Source organism: Danio rerio, chromosome 23, assembly GCF_052040795.2.
Source record: "Danio rerio strain M-AB ecotype USA chromosome 23, GRCz13ab, whole genome shotgun sequence".
NCBI classification, from domain to species: Eukaryota; Metazoa; Chordata; class Actinopteri; order Cypriniformes; family Danionidae; genus Danio; species Danio rerio.
In genome coordinates, this window is record NC_141043.1 from 31,932,401 (window position 1) to 31,952,500 (window position 20,100).

The 20,100-nt window shown below is 37.8% G+C and overlaps 2 long non-coding RNA genes across 3 annotated transcripts in view; one reads left to right on the top strand and one right to left on the bottom strand.

The window, feature by feature from the left end:
- Window positions 1-5,904: 5,904 nt before the first annotated feature.
- LOC147831321 (uncharacterized) overlaps window positions 5,905-20,100 on the bottom strand; it is a 14,315-nt gene continuing 119 nt past the window's right edge. The window contains exons 1-3 of the long non-coding RNA XR_015523729.1: window positions 19,461-20,100; window positions 6,742-6,865; window positions 5,905-6,186 (exon numbers count right to left, since the gene is read on the bottom strand). The exon at window positions 19,461-20,100 is cut by the window's right edge and continues 119 nt beyond it. This is a non-coding gene — a long non-coding RNA (uncharacterized LOC147831321). The remainder of the gene's footprint in view (window positions 6,187-6,741; window positions 6,866-19,460) is intronic.
- Window positions 19,826-20,100, top strand: part of LOC141380509 (uncharacterized) — a 15,788-nt gene continuing 15,513 nt past the window's right edge. For both annotated transcript variants that reach the window (XR_015523727.1, XR_015523728.1), the window contains exon 1: window positions 19,826-20,100. This exon is cut by the window's right edge and continues 76 nt beyond it. This is a non-coding gene — a long non-coding RNA (uncharacterized LOC141380509).

A 20,100-nucleotide genomic window follows, 5' to 3' on the forward strand; every position in this document is an offset into this window, starting at 1 on the left:
TGTGTTTGTCTCGTTTGTATCTCTCAGTCTCCAGCAGGGTAGCTGATTTGGTTTATGAAGTATGTTAATAATCAAATGATCGACAAATAACAGATGTATTAGTTCATGCGGCTTGAAATGTCAAGGAGGCTAAAATCGGAAATCTAATACTGAAAGCCTGTTATATTGTATTATATTACATGACAAACCCTCCAGTCCAAATTATATAGGCCTCCTGCAGTGAATAATCTTAACATGAAACGGTGCTGGGGTTTTGTAATTAAACTGTGTAAAACAATGGATGCTTCAGCAGAGGTGCTGACAGTTGTGCTTTTTTCTTTGGGGGCTTTTCTCTCAGAAAGTCCTAAAGGATGAAAAAAAAATTTCCCCCGTGATGCAAATGGAGAGTAACGTATGAATATTTAAGTAATGAAATTACTCACTCGCCAGCTGATGAGAAACAAAGCCAGAGAGATCCTGGAGTGAGAACGAGAACGTCGGATCCATTGTGACATTTTCACTTTTAACAAATGACCTTCAGAGTAACCGGATTACAGCGCAGCCAGGTGAATTGTGGCTCTTGTGGCACAACGAAAGAGCTCAACTTTTCTGGCCATGTGTGTGTGTGTTTCTTCTTAGACTAGGGTTGGCTTAACACTTACCCCACACGAGAATAACATATATTAATATGTTATAGTGTCATAGAAACTGTGTGTTTTGTTATGCAGTAACTTTTGTTTCTGAAGCCAAGGCTTAAACTCCAAATGCAAAGAGAATATTAGAGTAGCTCATCCGAAGAGGAAGAAAAAAAAGGCAATTATTCACTCTTGTCATATGACACAAATCACACAGTTATGCATTTCTTATTAATTGAACGCAATAATTTTTAAACAAATTATAAACTAAATAATTTAAGAACACTTGAAAAGTTTTTTGTAAAGGATTTATTCAAACTGAGCCATAAAGCTTACAGTTTATGGTTTTTGCTGTCATAATTTGCTGTCAACTTTTTTCCCCATCTGTTCTCCAAAGAAGAAACACTCTGTAAAAATATGGGAGTGATGCTTTTTTTCCCCTTTTTGACTTTTTCATCGCATCATATAGCTGTCAGAAGTGTCATCAGAGTTACCGATTTTTAGCTATTTAAGGGAAAGGAAGAGCATCAGCGTGAGACCGCTTTAGTGAGCGTGTGTGTGTGTGTGTGTGTGTGTATGCCAGTTTTGCTTAACCACATACAGGAGCTCCTGCAACTAGCAGGTTGTTTCTGGTAGCGTGGTGACAGAGGCCTTCAAACAGAATAGTTTGCTAATTTGAGCTAATCGTGAATTCGCTGTGAGGGCTACTGAATTAATCATGACATAAGCCACAGATTCAGTGCCTGTATCTCCTTAAAGATTACATTCTCCTCTCCTGCTGTGTTTTTATGGCAGTTTTGGTTGGAATCGACATCATTTTGCTCAGTTCAGCAAATCAGATTAGGGATTTATTCACTGGTTCTCATTTACTGTATGTGAGCTGAGAGTGTGTCAGATTGGTTTTATAAGTAAGTTTTCGTCAGAGGCCTGGAACAGTACAAACTGCACAGTGTTGCTGGATGTTGAAGTTGTTGTTGACACCCTGTTGATATATATGTGTCACAGAGATGGTGTGAAAAGATGAATGTACATAATTGTAATAAATATCTGATTTAACACAAATCTCTTGATTTTTCATTTGAATGCTCTGGTTCTTTATTTTGCCTCAAGTTGAATCAGATTTTCTTTATATGTAATTTCAATATACATTAAAGGGCACCTATGATGAAAATCAACTTTTGTAAGCTGTTTGAACAGGACTGTATACTGTATGTATAGTGTGTCCATTGTCACAGCCATATCACCCTGTAGCCCAAAACCGGTTACTCACTGAAGCTAAGCTTGGCTGATCCTGATAAGTACCTGGATAAGAAACCACATGGGTAAACTAGATTGCTGATGGAAGTGGTGTTAGTAAGGCCAGCAGGGTGGCTCAACCTGTGCTCTGCGTGAGTCCTAATGTCCCAGTAAAAGTGAAGGAGAAACTATACTGTCGGTGGGCGCCGTCTTTTGGATGAGATGTTAAACCGAGGTCCTGACTCTGTGGTTATTAAGGGTGCTTTCACATCTGTAGTTTGCTTCATTTGGTCCGGACCAAGGGTAATAAATGATACATTGTTGCCGTCTACATCTTCTGCCGTCTTTGGGTCGTTTTCACACCACACTGCTGGCATTGGTCCGAACCAGTTGAAACGAACCAAAATGCAGTCATCTGACAAAATCCACATATCTCATTGGCCAGATGTTGTTGAACATATTTCCTAAACTGCTTATTGATTGGTCAGAATTAACATGCGGGAAAATGGCAGTGAACTCCCGCAGGTAAACAAAACCTTTTACTCTAGAGGGAGACTGCGCTGGCTGATTGTATCCCTGCTTTAGACAAACTATACATTACAAAAATGAAGCGCGGCTGGAAAACAGTGTTTAATGCATCGCTCGCCACTTCAGGAGGAGACGTGAATTAATTTAGCTAAACTGCGACATGGTCATCTTGCGTAAATATTACCAAAGATCCATCAGGTAATATTTTCCCCTCTCTCTCTCTCTCTCTCTCTCTCTCTGTTGGTAAAGTGCTGTCAACAAATAATTTTCCTCCATATCCCATAATGCACAGTGCATCGGCCTACGGCAGCTAAATTAGTCCAAAACGCGCAGTACTTTTTGCGGTTGGACCTGTTTTAGTATGAATCATATTCTCACCACAAACGAACCGCTCCAGGGTTCATTTAAAAGCGTACCGAGACCACCTCTTCAAGCAGGTCTCGGTACACTTATTCGGTCCGCTTTTGGTGCGCACTCGAGTACGATTGCTGCATTCTCACCTGCCCAAACGAACCATGCCAAAAAGGGAAACGAACTCTAGTGCGATTCAATCAAACTAAATAAGGCAGGTGTGAAAGCACCCTAAAAATCCCATGGCACTTCTCATAATGAGTAGGGGTGTAACCCCAGTGTCCTGGCCAAATTCTCTCTATCGGCCCTTAACCATCATGGCCTAGCAATCATTCCCATCCACCGAATTGGCTCTATCACTGTCTCTCCACTCCCTATAAAGCTGGTGTGTGGTGACCGCGCTGGCGCCATTGTCCTGTGGTTGCTGTCACATCATTCAAGTGGATGCTACACAATGGTGGTGGTGTGGAGAACCCCCTCATGATTGTGAAAAGCCTTAGGTGTATGGCCATACACGATAAATGCACTATTTAAATACACATTACATTACATTACGTTACACTGCCATGTTGAAGTGATATAAACACAAAAAGTCTCGTTTAAAATGTCCTGATGTTAAAATACAACCCAAATCCCAGTGATTTTGAGGCCTTCCACAACGTGAAGTTAGGAGTGTGTTTTTCCCCGCTCACTTAATTGATTGACAGGCACCATGTTTCTATAGTAACATGTATACACGTCCACAAAACTTTTTTTTTTTTTTTTGCAAAGAAATTAAAATACCTGTTCCATCTCTCTGTGATTTTTATGTTTAAAATGTTTTTAAAACAGAGCATGTTTGTAGGAGAGTAAAATCGCTATGTAATTCTTAACCGCTATAATCACCATGGCCACATGGTGTCAGTAAACGCTAGTCTGTGTGTGTGTGTACTGTAAATGACATTTGTGTGAGACTCATCATTTCAGAAAGGCTTGAATAAACTCCACCACAAATACATCAAATACACCTACCTGGTATTTCTGGCTAATTGAGCTGTATTTTAGCTACATCCATGTCTGTCTCTTATCACTTACTAGGGCTGTAACAATACACGATATGAAATCGAAATCGCGACACAGGATCGTAGATTTGGTCACACTTCTATGTGGATAACTGTTATGAAAATGTACAAAATAAACCTGGTTTAATGCCTGTTTCACACCGCAAGCGTCAGCAGCGCGTACTGTATGTCGAGCAGTAGCAGCACGCAGGCGTTTGCCTTTCACACCAGCTGCGTCTGCAGCACGCTGCTCTTCGGCAGCTGCTGCAGAGATCAACCTATCTCTGTCTATTCTATCTAGTTACCCATGTCTCCCTATATACAAATACACTTTTTAAACTTTTCATCTGCACCAAGGCACCTCCTATGCTGTTTCTTTAACCTGCAAATGTTTATTTTACAAATTTTATAGATCAAATAGTACTGTATGCTTCTTAAGCAATATGAGAAGTTCTACAGTCAGAAGAAAATCGCCTGCGATATCATGTCATTTGTTTTTTGATTGTCAGGTTGCTGTAAGTCTATATATAATAATGTTTATACAATATAGTTATAATGATATTTATACAGATCAAACTAGTGTTACCTTCTCCGCTTCAGTGATGTCCAGCGGCAGAATAACAGCTCATTAATTCATGCTTGTGCAGAGGATGAGACAGACAAAAGTAACCAATTCATGCCCTTCTTTTACTTATTTTCGTGTTGTCAGATTCACAGTGCAAACAGCCCCCGGTAGGAATAACTCGAGTGAACATAAAACAAAGCCGATTAAAACTTTCTTCCTCTGCTCAGCTGCACAGAACACAGCGAGTTAACAACATCCAGCATGCGTGTCGAACTACACTACCCACAATACACTTCGCTATGGACTACAAATCCCGTAAATATTCTATTCCCCCCTCCTTAAACACTAGTGTGCAACTTAAGCAAAACTGATACTAAAATTGTTTTACATTTGGTTTTGTAGTTTGGACCTAAATAAATGTTTGTGCCGTTTTTAATCGTTTAAGTTCATTTGATTGACTATATATATGAACCATTTGACATTATTAACCCATTTACTGGGTAAAATTGCTACTTTTTACTGTCATTCAATGTGTTTTGGTCATTATCAATGCACTGTTACTTTAATTGAGCGTGAGCAGCGCGTCAAAAATAGACCCAGCGCCGAAACTATCGCTGCACTGCTGCTTCGGCGACGCTGAAGCCTCGCTCTGACGCGCTGCTGCGTGCGGTATGAAAGCTCTAATCTGTTAACATGGACGCCGAAAACACATGCGCTGCTCACGCTCTGCGCACGCTCCGCTGACGCTTGTGGTGTGAAACAGGCGTAACATCTACAAACCGGGATTGAAGCGTCATTTTTTATAATTGTACTAACATGCGGCTGTGGTGATGAATTACAACATTTATTACACACATGCACTATTTTAAAAACTTTTTAAACTTGTAAATCTCATTCTTGATCACACATGATGATTGATGATCACAGCGAGCTGAACAGATCTTTTAATCCCAGTTGCTTTGCACACGTCCTGTTTTGTTGATATGATTATATGTGTTAATACAGAAACATGTTAATACGTGGTTGTCAATCAATTCGTTGGACAGGGAAACCGCACTCCTACATCATGATGCAGGGGGCCTCAAAATGAGAGGGATTTGAATCCTATTTTAATATCAGAAAAAAAAGACTTATTATCGTTATATCACCCCAAATATGACCGTAGACACACTATACCTACACACAGTTCTGTCCAAACAGCTTTCAAATATTGATTTTCATCATAGGTTAATTTACTGGGTTTTTTTTTTTGGGGGGGGGGGGTGTTCTGTCTCTGAACAGTAATTGCTTAAAATATTTGTAATATTTTAATTATGAATTGTACTTTACACCAAGCTTATATTACTAACTGTGCATAACTGTGTGCACAGACCTACAAAAGTGGATAAAGTTTGCATAATATTAACAAACTACTTTATCATTAGCTCAGCATTCTTCTTGCAGTTTTCAGTGGACTCTATTAAGGTAATTCAGTCGATAAGTCTTGATGTTAAAGCAGCACTGTTTAAAAAACATGTAGAAAAGGCCCTATTCCACTGTAGTAAGCAATACAAATATTCCAGTGCATTATCAAGTTTATGAATTTAATTTGTCTGTCAAGGTCTAAATGATCAATAGTCTTGCACATATTGATGTGGTGTATAAACTTCTCCAAGGTTCGATACCGCATCCCTTTGTAATCCATTAACCTCTCCCCGGAGTTCAGGCCAGGCTCAGATTTATAGGGGCTGCTGTAATAAATGCACTTGTACATCATTTAGTGTCTTATGGGACAAGCAGTGCATTCCTGCCCAGAAAGCCTCTTCCATCCCAATCTCCTACTCTTTGGAGTGCTATATGTAAGGTCCTTGCACTGAAATTGTTGTGCAAAAAAACTTGTCAGTCACATTTACACAAATCAGGTCAATTTTTTTTTTTTGTTTCCCACATCTGTTAGTAACCAAACTGCAAAGTCCAGAATGGTGTCTGAATTAGTTCACATTGTCTCGCATCACAAGGCACTTTATGTCAAGTATATAAAGTATGTACCCAGGATAACAAAGTGGAGAATACAAAGAGATGGACTGTGAAGATAGATTGTGGTGTTCTTTTCAATATGTGGTTCCAGAATCAATAACAAGTCATCAAAACTGGAACACTGACATCCTGAAGTAAACTCTAAATAATCCCACAGCTCATTCATAAGGTTGTGGATTTTTCCTCATTTTTATTTCTCTGTTTTCTTTTTTCTTAGAAGGAAAAGGAAAACAAAATTGCTGCTAACTGAAATATTTTTGAATTTTATTTTATGATTAATAACATACAGTGTGTGTAATGTTTCTGTGCATGACAAATTTAGTATGACATTTACCAGTTAGTTAAAGTGTTAGTTCACTCCAAAAATTAAAATTCTGTAGAAATAACTCACCTTATGTCGTTCCAATGCCCTGAGACTTTTGTTCATCTTCGGAACACAAATTAAGATATTTTAGGTGTAATTTGACAGCTCCCTCATCCTCCATTGACAGCAAGATTCCAGACTTGTTCAAAGTCTGTAAAAATAGCAAAGAAAAAAAAAAAAATCTCAAAACAGCCCATATGCCTTCAGTGGTTTGATCAGAATATTATCAAGCTATGAGAATACTGTTGTGCCCACATAAAACAAAAGCAACTGCTTTATATAACAGATTCATCTTCTCAATGAGTACATTTACATCAAGGGTGTCAAAACTCTGTCCTGGAGGGCCGGTGTCCTACATAGTTTAGCTCTAATTTTCTTCAATACACCTGCCTGGAAGTTTCAAGTATATCTAGAAAGAGCTTCAGGTGTAGCTGATTTGGGTTGGAACTAAACTATGCAGGACGACAGTTTGGGCACCCCTGGTTTACATGGACACCAATAATGCGATTTTAATGAGATTAAGATAACACTCTGATTAAGAGTCTACCATGTAAACGGCTATTTTTTATTAATTTAATTTGATTAAGGTCATGATCAAACTAAACAGAAATCGAATTAAAATATGTGGAATATGCCAATTTTAGTCACATTATTAAAGTTCAGTACAAACACCGCAATCAAACTATTATCGTCATGTAGGCCTTTTCACATGTTTTCCACATAATATTTATAATATTGCTTTTACTGGTTTATAAATCCCTACATAGTCTAGCCCTAGTATCACTCCTGTGATCTCTTAGATCAAGGCCCAATCCCAATTCTATTTTTGTACCCCTTCCCCTTTTCCTTGACCCTTAAAACCGTGTGTGAAAAGAAAGGGCTTCAAAATGTACCCCTAAAAAATGGGACACCACTATCATCATACTGTATGTCATAGCGATCTCTTGCTTCATATAGGATCAGACGACCACAACTGCTGGATTGATTCCAGTTGCATAAGGCATATATCATGTTATCATAACAATCTAATGTGGCAATAAGATCGTAACTATCCTGTGCATTTACACAGTGGTCGTATTCATCAATGTAAACACACAAAAACAACATTGACACTATAGCAGACACTGTAAAAAGGTCATTCTCAGCCACTAGACATTACTGACAGTGTATTCGAGTGTCATCAAGTGTCATAATGTTGTGGGACTGCTATACAAGAGGTATTATTATGGATTATAGATCGCGAAATTTTGCGGTTTTTATTTTAGTGTTTTATTTTTTTATGTGCTTGTTTGTTGTAAAAATTTGTGATAATGACAGAAGATAAAAATTTGTGGATCTCCTGACTTCTGACCAGGTGCAGCTATCCTGCTGTTGTGGCTGGTGTATTCTAGGAAATTTTCTTATCCCTTGGTTTCGAGAGTGGTCCTGAAAAATCTCTGTTATCTAAGGCTATCTACCCCTTCCCCTTAGCTCTACGCCTTTAAGCTAAAGAGAATTGGGACACCCCTACCTCTTCACAGGAATGCGCAAAACGAGGGGAAGGGCCAAGGGGTAGAATGGGAACTGAGCTCAAGTGATCAAAATTTTCTTTTAGTTCCTCTGTCCAGACTGAAACATTGGGGGACAGAGCTTTTTAACCCAGCTGTTCAGAAACGCTGGCTAAAACGCTAGTGTGGACGCGGATCGTTTTCATTCTAAAACACGTTTTAAAACTAAAACGCACTAGTGTAAACGGGGCCTCAGGATCTTCAACCTCATCAGTGGTCTTTACTAAACAGTATGCGCTCAATAGGCTGCTGCTGTATTGATGTGTGCTAAACTCCATTGTTCTCCTGAACTGAGCACTCAGCAGGTTAGAGGGCTGAGTGTCTCCTTGGATCAATGCGAGGGTTGTTAGCCCTTCCTGCCCCGGGAGGTTCAGTGCACACAGCGCAGCCTCTGGTGCTCATGGAGGCATCGCAATGGAGATGCCACATCGCCATACGTCTTAATCTGGGTTGCCTTTTGACATCTTTAGCCTAAAGAGACATTTCAAATTGCACAAAAAGACCAATTTTAGTCCCACTCTTCTGATGTTTAACTCATATTTTTTATTGACACATAAAATGTTGTTGTCTAGTATTTACATTACTTATACTTCTGGTGACCTTTTACCATAAGGTTTCATTATTAGTTAACCCCTGTGCACTGTTCAAATTTTTTTTTTTTTTTTTTTGTTACAGGGATAAAAAAAACTCCTTATTAAACTCCTGTAAAAATGGATCAGATAAATATTTGTTTTCAAATTTCTTTTGCTTGAATCTGTTAATCAACTTCAGTCCTGATAAAAATTATACTTAGATGTTTTGAAAATTAGAGAATTTTAACTGTTTAATTGCCAAGTTCACAAATGATGTCACTGATTTGGTTGGAAAACACACAAATTACATATTTTCAATACACTGTAAGTAATTGTGGACTGGATTTGTTTTTATCTTTTCTCACAGTCTTGGACTTGTGTAAGATTAGTAACAACGTTGGCTTTGATGCATTGTTAGATTTTTAAAAAATTTCACTAATTTACTGTTAGTGGCTGTTTTTGCCTCATTGACTTTCATTATAACCACATTTAATGATCAGGACTGAGGTTGATTAACAGATTCATGGAAAAACAAATAGAAAATAATTTTTATCTGATGGATTTTTACAACAATTTTGTTGAGGGTTTTTTCTCAAAATATGTGTCAAAATAGCATTTGTCACCAAAAATCATTCTGCTAGCTGAAACAGAAAAACTTATGGCCAAATTAAGACACACAATCACCCCAAAGTGGATAAGAAAATCCCCAAGAGTACATAAGGGTACATATATTTGCTAACATGAACTAAGAATGAACAAAACTTGTACTGCATTTATTTATCATACTTCATCATTTACCAATGCGTAATTAAAATCCACAGTTAATTTCAGTTAACAAGAAGTAATAACTTTTTTTTTTCATTGTCAAATACAAAGATGAATAAAAACTGTAATAATTATGTTGTTCCTTTGTTTGTTCATGTTAGTAAATACATTAATATCATTTATGGAAATTTACTGTAAAGTTTTACTGTAATTCTTTTATAATAAAACACTTGAAATGTATGCATTTAAAAGTATAAATATTAAAATGTTTGTACATTTAAAATGAATATTATATTCTAAATTAAAATAGCATAAATAATTTATTATTGTATGCATACATCTACAGTATTTGTACAAAATATTTGAATTTAGTAATAGAAATCATATTAGTATAATACACTAACATAACAGTAGTTCCTCATATATAACGCAATAATTATAAAAAAATATATATATTTCTTAATGGATTTATCTAAATTTCTTTGTTTTATCCTTATGGCTCTCCAGAAGGTTCCGAAAACCCTTTTTCTAGATGTGCCTCAATTAAAACAAAAGAAACATTTTTAACCCCTTTAAACATCACTTTCATCACTAGTGCTTTCCTGAAATAGATTTAGAACAAATTTCATATTAAAGATACCAGACGATGACAGTTATACCTATCTTTATTTTAACAATGGCACAGCAGGTGTCCCATTAAAACAGTATCCCTGGACACAATTCGAGTCGCCAGGGCAAAAAACCTCTCCAAGTTCTCTGAGCTTTGCATGCGAAAGGTCAAGCCTAATTCTACAGGGATGTACTGGAGGGGTGACTTCCTCCTTCCGTCTCAGATAAGATAAGCAGGAGCGCACGCAGGGCTGCATGTGTAGGAGGGAGCCTGTTTGATGTTGTGCTAATGTGGGTCCAGACCTCTGGAGCACCACTGGGTTTCCTACACTCAAAGGGACTCCGCTGATGGACAGATGGTATCACGCACCACGGGATCGTTTGTGCTCTGTGCGCCTGCAAATCGCCTGCTTGCTGTATTGCGCTTCAGTTTGGATTTCCATCATAGTGTCCTGTGAGCCCCTTTGGCACATATTTGGGATCCCCCTTGTCCATGCTGTATTTGTAGACTTTAGCCCAAAAAACACATACTAATATCACATCGAAATATAATGGAAGGGTGGCTCAGTGGTTACCTCACAGCAAAAAGGTTGCTGGTTCGAGACCTGGCTGGGTCAGGTGGAATTTCTGTATGGAGTTTGCATGTTCTCCTCGTGTTTGCTTAGGTTTCCTCCGTGTGCTTCAGTTTCCCCCACAGTCCATATGTGGTATAGGTGAATTGAATAAACTAAATTGGCCATATTGTATGTGTGTGAATGTGAGAGTGTATGGGTGTTTCACAGTATTGGGTTGCTGCTGTAAGGGCATCCACTTTGTAAATCTTACGCTGGAGAAGTTGGCGGGTTATTCCACTGTGGCAACCCCTGGTAAATAAAGGCACTAAGCCAAAGGAAAATGAATGAATAAATATATTGGGTAAAAAGCACTGTCATATAATGCAGTGTTTCTCAACGTCTTTCCAGGAGGACCACCAACACTGCATGTTTTGGATGTCTGTGTTGGATTTTACCAGATAAAAAATGGTTAAAGCACACAAACAAACAACATTGATGATGCCATGACTGAGTGTGGAATAATAGGATTCATCTTCATTACACTTTATAAGACTCCTGCAAAAATTGCGTTCCTCAGTGAGCTAAGGTCTTTGGATTTGAACATTGTTTGAAACATTTGAGATAAAGTACATAAGTATTTTTAGCAAAATAGTAGTCAACATTTGAAGTGGATCATCACCTTTCATCAAAGTTGTCCTAAAACTATTAAACAGCACCCGTTCTTGTCCTAGGACAATTTTTGAATGCCATTTTTAATTCATTTCAAATGTTGATTACTGTATATAAAATGGTTGTAGTGTTTTAAGTATCTTTTAATGAGAAAATCTAACATATTGTTCCTTTTATGTGACACACTTAAAGGGATAAGTCACCCAGTTCATTTACTCACCCCTTAAGCCATCCAAAATGTGAGTAGCTTATTAATTTTTTTATTTTTATTTTTTAGCTGAAATTAGAAATGGTGGTTGTGGTGATTCTTCTTTTTTTTTTTTTACAGAACGGGAAAGCAGAGAAAAGAGAACAGGATTGGCTAAGAACGGCTGGGTATCGGACGCGTATCATTGCAAGCACCGTAGTGCTACATGTCCACACACTTAACCACAAGGCTACTAGTGCTGACGTCTAGGTGATTCATTAAATGTAAGTCAACATTTCTTGTCATTTTGAGACACACACAGTCAAATCAAACATCATAGTCCACCAAATAATTTTTCCAAAGCAAAAAAAAATCCCTCCATTCTTTGCAAGAAACAACATTATTTACAAAGATTATAATCTTTTAAGGCCATCAAACAGTCCTTACCGCTTTTACATTAGTCTGGAGCATGAGTTTCCTGTCAGATGATGACATGCAGGAGCAGACTTTCTCTGTAGTGATGGTTGGTCTGTGTGGTATTGCCCAGCCCCTTTCTCTATTGTGATTGGACAGCTGGCTCAAAGGTGACATTAATAAGTGTTGTGTTTTATTTAAAGTTGAGCAGTCTTTAACTCATGGCATCCAGAAAAAAATGGTAAGCATGCAATGCTCATTGCTTTCACACTGCTGGCCCCCCAAAAATGTGTTGAACATTACAGTAACTGGACAATACTTACAGCATTATTACCTTTAATCCACATCCTCTGCATAGCAATCCTGTCAGATGGTAAATTATATATGATATACAAATAAACTAAACAGACAGTTTTTTATGAATACTCCAAGTTGCAAAGACTCAATAAGATAATAATTAAAAACAGATCAGATATGTACTTTTTGAAAACATACATTATATTGAATACAGCGATACTGAAATCAATTTACATAAACTTTTTTTTTTTTGACTGTAGTGTAATAACATGCACATTTGTTAAGCTGCTTTGGAACAATAATTATTGTGAAAAGTGCTATACAAATACACTTTAATTGAGTTATATGAATAATGATTTATGGGTGCAAACAAGTTGTTTAAGACAAAAAGATTGCATATGTTGTATTGTTCATTAAAATGTGCTTGTGCTTATCCTGGAACTGCAAACTATATAACAGATTGAGAGTAAGCTTGTGTGCATAATCTCAATCAGAAATATTTGCTTCATGAATTCCATGTGTTTGAAACTTGTCATGATGCGACAGGAAGCTTGAGCTCCACATTGTCTTGAACAAACTCGGCACTGTTTGCCAAGACTGTGGATTAAAGCTAATAATGTTTTATATAACATTCAATTTATTGCACAGATCTCATAAGACTTCAATGTGTGATCAGAAGCCATAGATATTAATTTTATTTTGCCTTTAAAAATTATTTTCTTTCTTTTGGCTTACATTTTTGAAGTCAGTTTCAGCTAAAAATCTTCTTTAATATTCAACTGAAGACAAACAAGTCACCTGATTTAAATTTTGCGGGACGAACCATACTTTAGTGCAAAAATATTCCAACTAAGGGAGATGTCATGGTCTAAAAGTAATACAAGGCTTGACAGCCCGCACTTCAGGGAGCAGGAGTTGAGGTGAAAATAAGCCAAGGTCGCATGAGACGGCCTGCGTAAGACCTTAGTGGGCTAAACCAAAGTGCAACAATACCGCATAGTCATAAAGCACTTTGTCATCACTTATATGATTGTTCAATCGAGCAGGATTGCATTTCGCCCTGCTGTGTGGCTGCTGTCACTTGATGTTCCTCTGGCCCTGTTTCAACTCTAAATGGAACAAATACTCACCACCGCCACCACCATGATGCTCATGCAGCAAACGCTATGGCCCTAAACTGAGGTATATGGAAGGACAGGGGGTGGGGTGTGAAAAACAGAACGTGGGAAGAAAACAATAGCGTGCTGTAAAAGAGAAGAATAAATCTCCGGGGAGCTGAGAGGCCCTGGAAGTGGTAATACTGGAGACAATATTTATGAATTGGCCTGTAATGAGCCATCAGCGGCATGGTGGATATGAGTGCACCACTGGAGAAAAATGCCCTTGTCCTAAGCCGACCAGGGAGAGCATCCGTGTTATAGTGGGTAGAATGGATTATCTGGAGGTGCCTGTTGGTTTGTTGAGGGAATCAGGACTGCAGGCGGTGATGGGGCAACAGGTGCAGCCCTCACCGAAGCTTGCAAATTAGACAAATGGCATGCGCAGCTCCTGAAAGAAGCTGCAGGCTCTGAGGAGGAAGTGAAAGTGAAGCTCTGTTTGGTTCTGACTCTCCGTTTGGTTCAGATAGGACTTGCTCATCTTTTCTTATCACACTCTTTTCTTTCTCTGTTGTTTACTTTCCACATGAATGTAAAGAATGTTACTTGTTCATCATCTTTTGTTATTTATCTTATTACATGCCCATGTGATCTACCATATATTGGGAAAACTAATCGAAAACCTGTATCAGTGAATTGTCCATTAGGATGGTCAATTATTCTTCATTGTGGGGCCAAACATGTTGCTGATGCTGGTCATAAACACAGTCACATGAAATGTTCTGGCATTCATAAATTGACATTCAAAAGTAGGTGGTGATCCTAACAGAACATGTCAAGCAAAGTGGATATATTATTATGGACTGTGTTTATATGAATTGATAAAATTATTGAACTTAATATTTTTTAAATAACAATTTGTAAACGTTTCATAAACTTACCTTCAAACATTGGTGTCCAGTATTATCCATATTGTTTTTATAGTACTGTACATACACTCACTGGCCACTCTATTAGGTACACCTTACTAGTACTGGGTTGGACCCCGTTTTGTCTTCAGAACTGCCTTAATCCTTTCTTGGCATAGATTCAACAAGGTACTAGAAATATTACTCAGGGATTTTGATTCATATTGACAAGATGCATCACGCAGTTGCTGCAGATTTGTCGGCTGCACATCAGTGATGGAATCTCCTGTTCCACCACATCCCAAAGGTGCTCTATTGGATTGAATTCGGGTGACTGTGGAGGCCATTTGAGTACAGTGAACTCATTGTCATGTTCAAGAAACCAGTCAGAGATGTACTTTATGCCATGGTGCGTTATCGTGCTGAAAGTAGCCATCAGAAGATGTGTACACTGTGGCATTCAGTGTGGTCTTTTTCTGCTGTAGTCCATCTTCCTCAAATTTCCCGGTTCTAACTAGTGGTTATTTGAGTTACTGTTGTCTTACCGTTGCGATATTTTCTCTTTTTCTGACCATTCTCTGTAAACTCTAGAGATGGTTGTGCATGTAAATCCCAGTAGATCTGCAGTTTCTGAAGTACTCTGACCAGTCCATCACATTAGTTTTTTATTTGTTTATCATTTATTTAATTATAAATATTCATATATAGATTTTTAAACTCGATCTGCTTGGTCTAGTTTGAGCTACTGAATCATCATGTAATCTTTAAGTTAAGGCTGTTTCTCTATTCCAAGAACACAGAGAACAGACTTGAATACTTGTGAAGACCGGTCTTCCCAAGTTACTTTGGAAGAAACACTCAGGAGACCGCGAGAACATAGAACGCATCCCCAGAGAAATGAGATCCTGCATTCTTCATGATGGTCACATGACCTTCACACATTTTTAATGGAAAATTATGTAAACATTACAGCATTCATACGGTTTATAGTTTTTCCCCTTTTCACAATATATACTATGCATAAAAACCTTACAAATATACATTGTACAATACAAATAAAACTAATTTAAATACGAATTTCAGCAATTAAAAAACCCTTAACAAATTAATGCCTTTTTTAAGATTTTCATGGTAATGTTTACTTTCAACGTCTCATTTATGGAAACTCTTCCTAAGATAAATAAGTTATATCACTGAACTTAATAATAAATCTATATAGAATGCTGCTCTTCCCACCACCGTTATTAAGCAACAATGACTACTGGGACTTCTCGAGCGAGTTTTGTGCTCAAGTCTGCATCGATGCATCCTTGATATTAAGAATACATCCGGGAACTTTTACGCCTCCTCCGTTCTTGTGGTCTTGAGTTTTTAACTGAACTTTGGGAGTTGATGATGACGCTACAAGAGAACATGGGGACGCAAGAATGCTGAAGAACGCATATTAAAAAACAGCCTAAGAGTTGTAACATTGTTGATTTGACATTGATTGATCAACATGTGACCGAAACATTCTTTAGTAAATTCATCTTGTTTCTTTCCTTTTGATTTTTGAGTGTGCAGACTTTTTTGGACAGTATTATTTTCTTTAATCCCCATCCTTTGCATAGCAATCCTGTCAGATTATAAACTGTATACAAATACACTAAACATATTCTTAAAACAAGTTGCAAAGACTTAATCAGATAATTTAAAAATACATATTTTCTTACATTACACATGCAAATGCACACTGCAACCCTAAGAGGACATGCTGGATAACTCTCTGAAGCTTTTTTGCGCTGCTATAACTCGGTGCCTAAACCAACAGAGCTGCTTTTGGCTTAGAGCAGAGAGTTTATGCCTTAATTAAGACGATGAATACCACTGCTAACTTCCTCATCACAGTACCTGTGTAATTACACCAGCTCTGCTATATCCTGGAGCACAGCTCTTAATGACTGTGGAATAAGTAAGATGTCTGATGCCTGGAGAAATAACTAAGTCTCTTGTACAGCTGGAGGGTTGCTCTGTCATTAACGTGTTTATTAAAGACTGTTTAGAAATGTGCTGCTTGCATAAAATGCTGTGTGCTTTGAAACCGTACTAAATGTTGTTAGAAACAATAAAGCCATTAAGAGACCCAATAAGAGGTCAGATATGCATTTTATATAGCTTTGATGGCCCTCAAATGTAGATTTTCCTCTCCTACTTTATTTGTTTGGACCAAGATGCTGCTGTGGCAATAACAAGGCACAACGTCATTTTTTTAAAAAAATCTTCCATTTCATTTTCGATAGGCCTGTCCACTAAAGCATATCATTAGTGCAAAATCCCTGCAATCATGTGACTGTACATTAAACATCACATAACTCCTGACTGGGTGAGATTGCGTAGAGTAGCTCAGCAGTTTTGCGTTTAGTGTAAATAGACAAATTGCTTGTTGCAGGAAATGTGTCAGTCTCACAAGCCAATGTTTTGAATAGCAGAGTTTAGTTTGGTGCATTTTTTTTATTTGGGTAGAAATGTTTAACTGTCATATCTTAAGGAAGAGAGTTCACTTGAATGAAAAAAACTGTCATTGTTTATTTAGTAACCAAAAGGTTTAAGCCAATGGGCTCTATTTTAACGATCTAGGTGCATAGTCTAAAGCGCATGAAGCAAAATCCACTTTTGCCATTTAATGACGGAAAAATATGCTTTGCACCTTAGTGCATGGTCTAACGGGCTTGTGCTTATTCTCTTAATGAGGTAAACTAATCAGAGTCTCATCTCACATTCCATTTAAGAGTCAGTTGTATCGCGCCATGGCACCTTTACTATTTAACATGGTGGACTTTGTAAATGAAAAAAACGGAACGATTTACTAGTGAGAAAACAGGTACACAGACCATCTGCAGCGAAAGGATAAACAATGAGCCTCATTCGGCCTCTCTACTTTCTCTTTACTTTTACTCTTTATATGTTGTACGCACTCCACTGAAGACATTCATCAGCCTACATGTTTAATTTCATTTGTAAAGATCAAAGATTTGTTTCAAAACTATTTCTAAATTAATTTTTAATTTCCAGCAAAAAAAATAAATGAACAATAATTAAGAGGTGTGGTAAAAAATGTTTTATCCAAACACACTTCCTATTCTTATACCCATATACTTGTCAGAAACAATAAGCCATTAAGAGAACCAATAAACCTGGCAGGAGGAAAAATCTGAACTTGTTTTTTACTCATTCATTTATTTTATTTTCGGCTTAGTCCCTTTAATAATCAGGTGTCACTATAGCGGAATGAACTTACAACAACCAGCATATGTTTTACACAGTGGATTGTTATTTAGCTTATTCAATTCACCTACTATATACCGCATGTCTTTTGACTGTGGGGGAAACCGGAGCACCCGGAGGAAACCCATGCCAACACAGGGAAAACATGCAAACTCCACACAGAAACGCTCAAACCAGCGACCTTTTTGCTGTAAGATGATCGTGCGAACCACTGGGCCACCGTGATGCCCAAACTAGTTTTAATTAAAACAAATATAAATATGCACTAAATAAATACCGCCAATAATAATAATAATAATAATAACAATAGCTTTACTAATTTAATATTAATAGCATATATATTATAATAGCAATAATAAATATACAGATGCAAATTGTCATGAATGAAGTAGAAAAAAAGGCATGGAGACATGAAGGCATGGATTCAGTGGTTCTTATATTTAAGAAGAAAATATATATTTTTGTAAGATTTTTCATATGTAAATATATTTGTGTATTGCTGTTCATCCTGTGTGTATTAAGCAATGTTTAAGTGTTTGAACCAGCATACGGGCATAACTAACGCGCTCTAAGCTGAACTTTAGACCTTTTTTCAGCTGGTCAATGGCGCAATCTATTACAGTTCTTCAAAATAGCAATGCGGCAACAATGCGCCTTAACACCTTGTTTTTAGACCGGCACGCTCATGATCGAGTCACAAAGTGGCACAAATGGATTTATTATTTAAACAACGTGGCACAAAACATGAAAATTAGGGTGGCGCTGGTCTGAAAATAACAACAGATTGTGCTAAACACGTCTTATGCTTTATTGCGCCAGGTGTATGATAGGGCCCAATGACCCCCACCCCCCTATGGAATGGGATACTACATGGCTTTAAGTCAACTGTCTGGTTAGTAAAATTATTTTGGAAATACAATCTTAACTTTGTGAGCAAGAGATTATTTCAAAGCCATTTAAAAAATTTGCAGCTTTTAACTGTTACAGCACACTATATAAGTCTAGTATATTGCCGATGTTACGGAGGCCAGCTAGTGAAGTACTGTGGAGGTAAACCTCACTCCTCTGACCTCTAAAGATGCTCTAGTGACAGATGTTAGGGGCTTTGGTCTTTAGCCTCCTTGGTAGAGCAACCGACTCCCATTCAGAAAGTCGCTGGTTCAATACCAGCTCGGAAAAAGTTGGGTGGCATAGGACTGGCGGTGTTACACCAACATTTAGAAAAATGCTCATTGCTAGAGTTCTTTTCTTTAACAGACTTGTGGGCTGCAGATACTGAATAACCTGACTAAGGTAATTTTTTGTTAAATATTGTTTAGAAGCTGTTATTGATCTATCTCTGCAGTTCAAACATAGATTGATTCATTACATAAGATGTGAGATGTTCAACCACTAGTAGATGATTTAACTACTGTAGCAGTAGAGGAAATAATGTACCATACCTACCACAATGTCACAACACACCAAAGTGCATCAACAGTTTTTTAAAAGGTAAATTAGATTAAATATATGAATATAAAGTAGATAAATGTACATTTTATAAAAAATTAAGTAAATAAAGTTATGAAGAAAAGTTTTAGGATAAAGTTTTATACAAGTATACATACTGTAGTATAAAGTCCACTTTAGTATAAGTTCTACCGACATCTTTCCTGTCTTCAACTCATTCATTCTGCAAATATAGCTGATGTATTGGGTATTACATGACATTATTTTAAGTGTGTGGAGAGCAGCGTGTTATCAACCAACCACCATAATGTGAAAGATTAGCTCAAGCCTCGTCCCACCTGTTTTCACTTTTCGTTTCATAAAGGCCCACAGCTGCTGCAACAAACAAGGCTTTTTAAAAACCCTCTTATTTACCTTGACCCGGTTCACGAGGATGCTTTGGGAGGCTCTGTCGTGTCCTTATGGTCGTCATATGCTTCAGTGTCACAAGCAGAATGTCATATCCTGTGCGGTCCATCAAAAGAGCTGCTTTTCTAATTCGCTTCGTTCCTTCTCAATCAAGTCTGATTTAAGAGTCAGTTAAATGGACGGAATTGGTAGCTGGCTTTTATTCCACCCTCCCTCTCCACTTTCATTCAATAAGGTTCAATTTGAAAATGGTCTGGTTTGTATCCTTAATATGAACGTGCAGGTGCTTCTAATCACCGAGGCGGCGTGCGCACACGCTGCCACAACGCGAAACGTCGCGATTTATCGCTTGCATTTGCGTGATGTTTTCCAGCGCTGATTGCTTGGACGTGTGATTTCACAGGCCCGCGCCTCCATCTGTATACACCATTTTCTCTAAGTATTGAACATTTTCATCTTTCTTCAATACGAGCTAATTGGATTAAGTTTGAGCAATATTCATAGTGGCGCGCATTGTGCCAGGAGGCTGTTTTATGGCTCCGCCGCGCGCTGTCAGCCTCGTGTTCCTGCCGTCATCAACGCACTAAGGACCACATCAACCATCCCCTCTCATTCTCAGCAAGCCTGCTGGGTTTCCCCCGCAAGA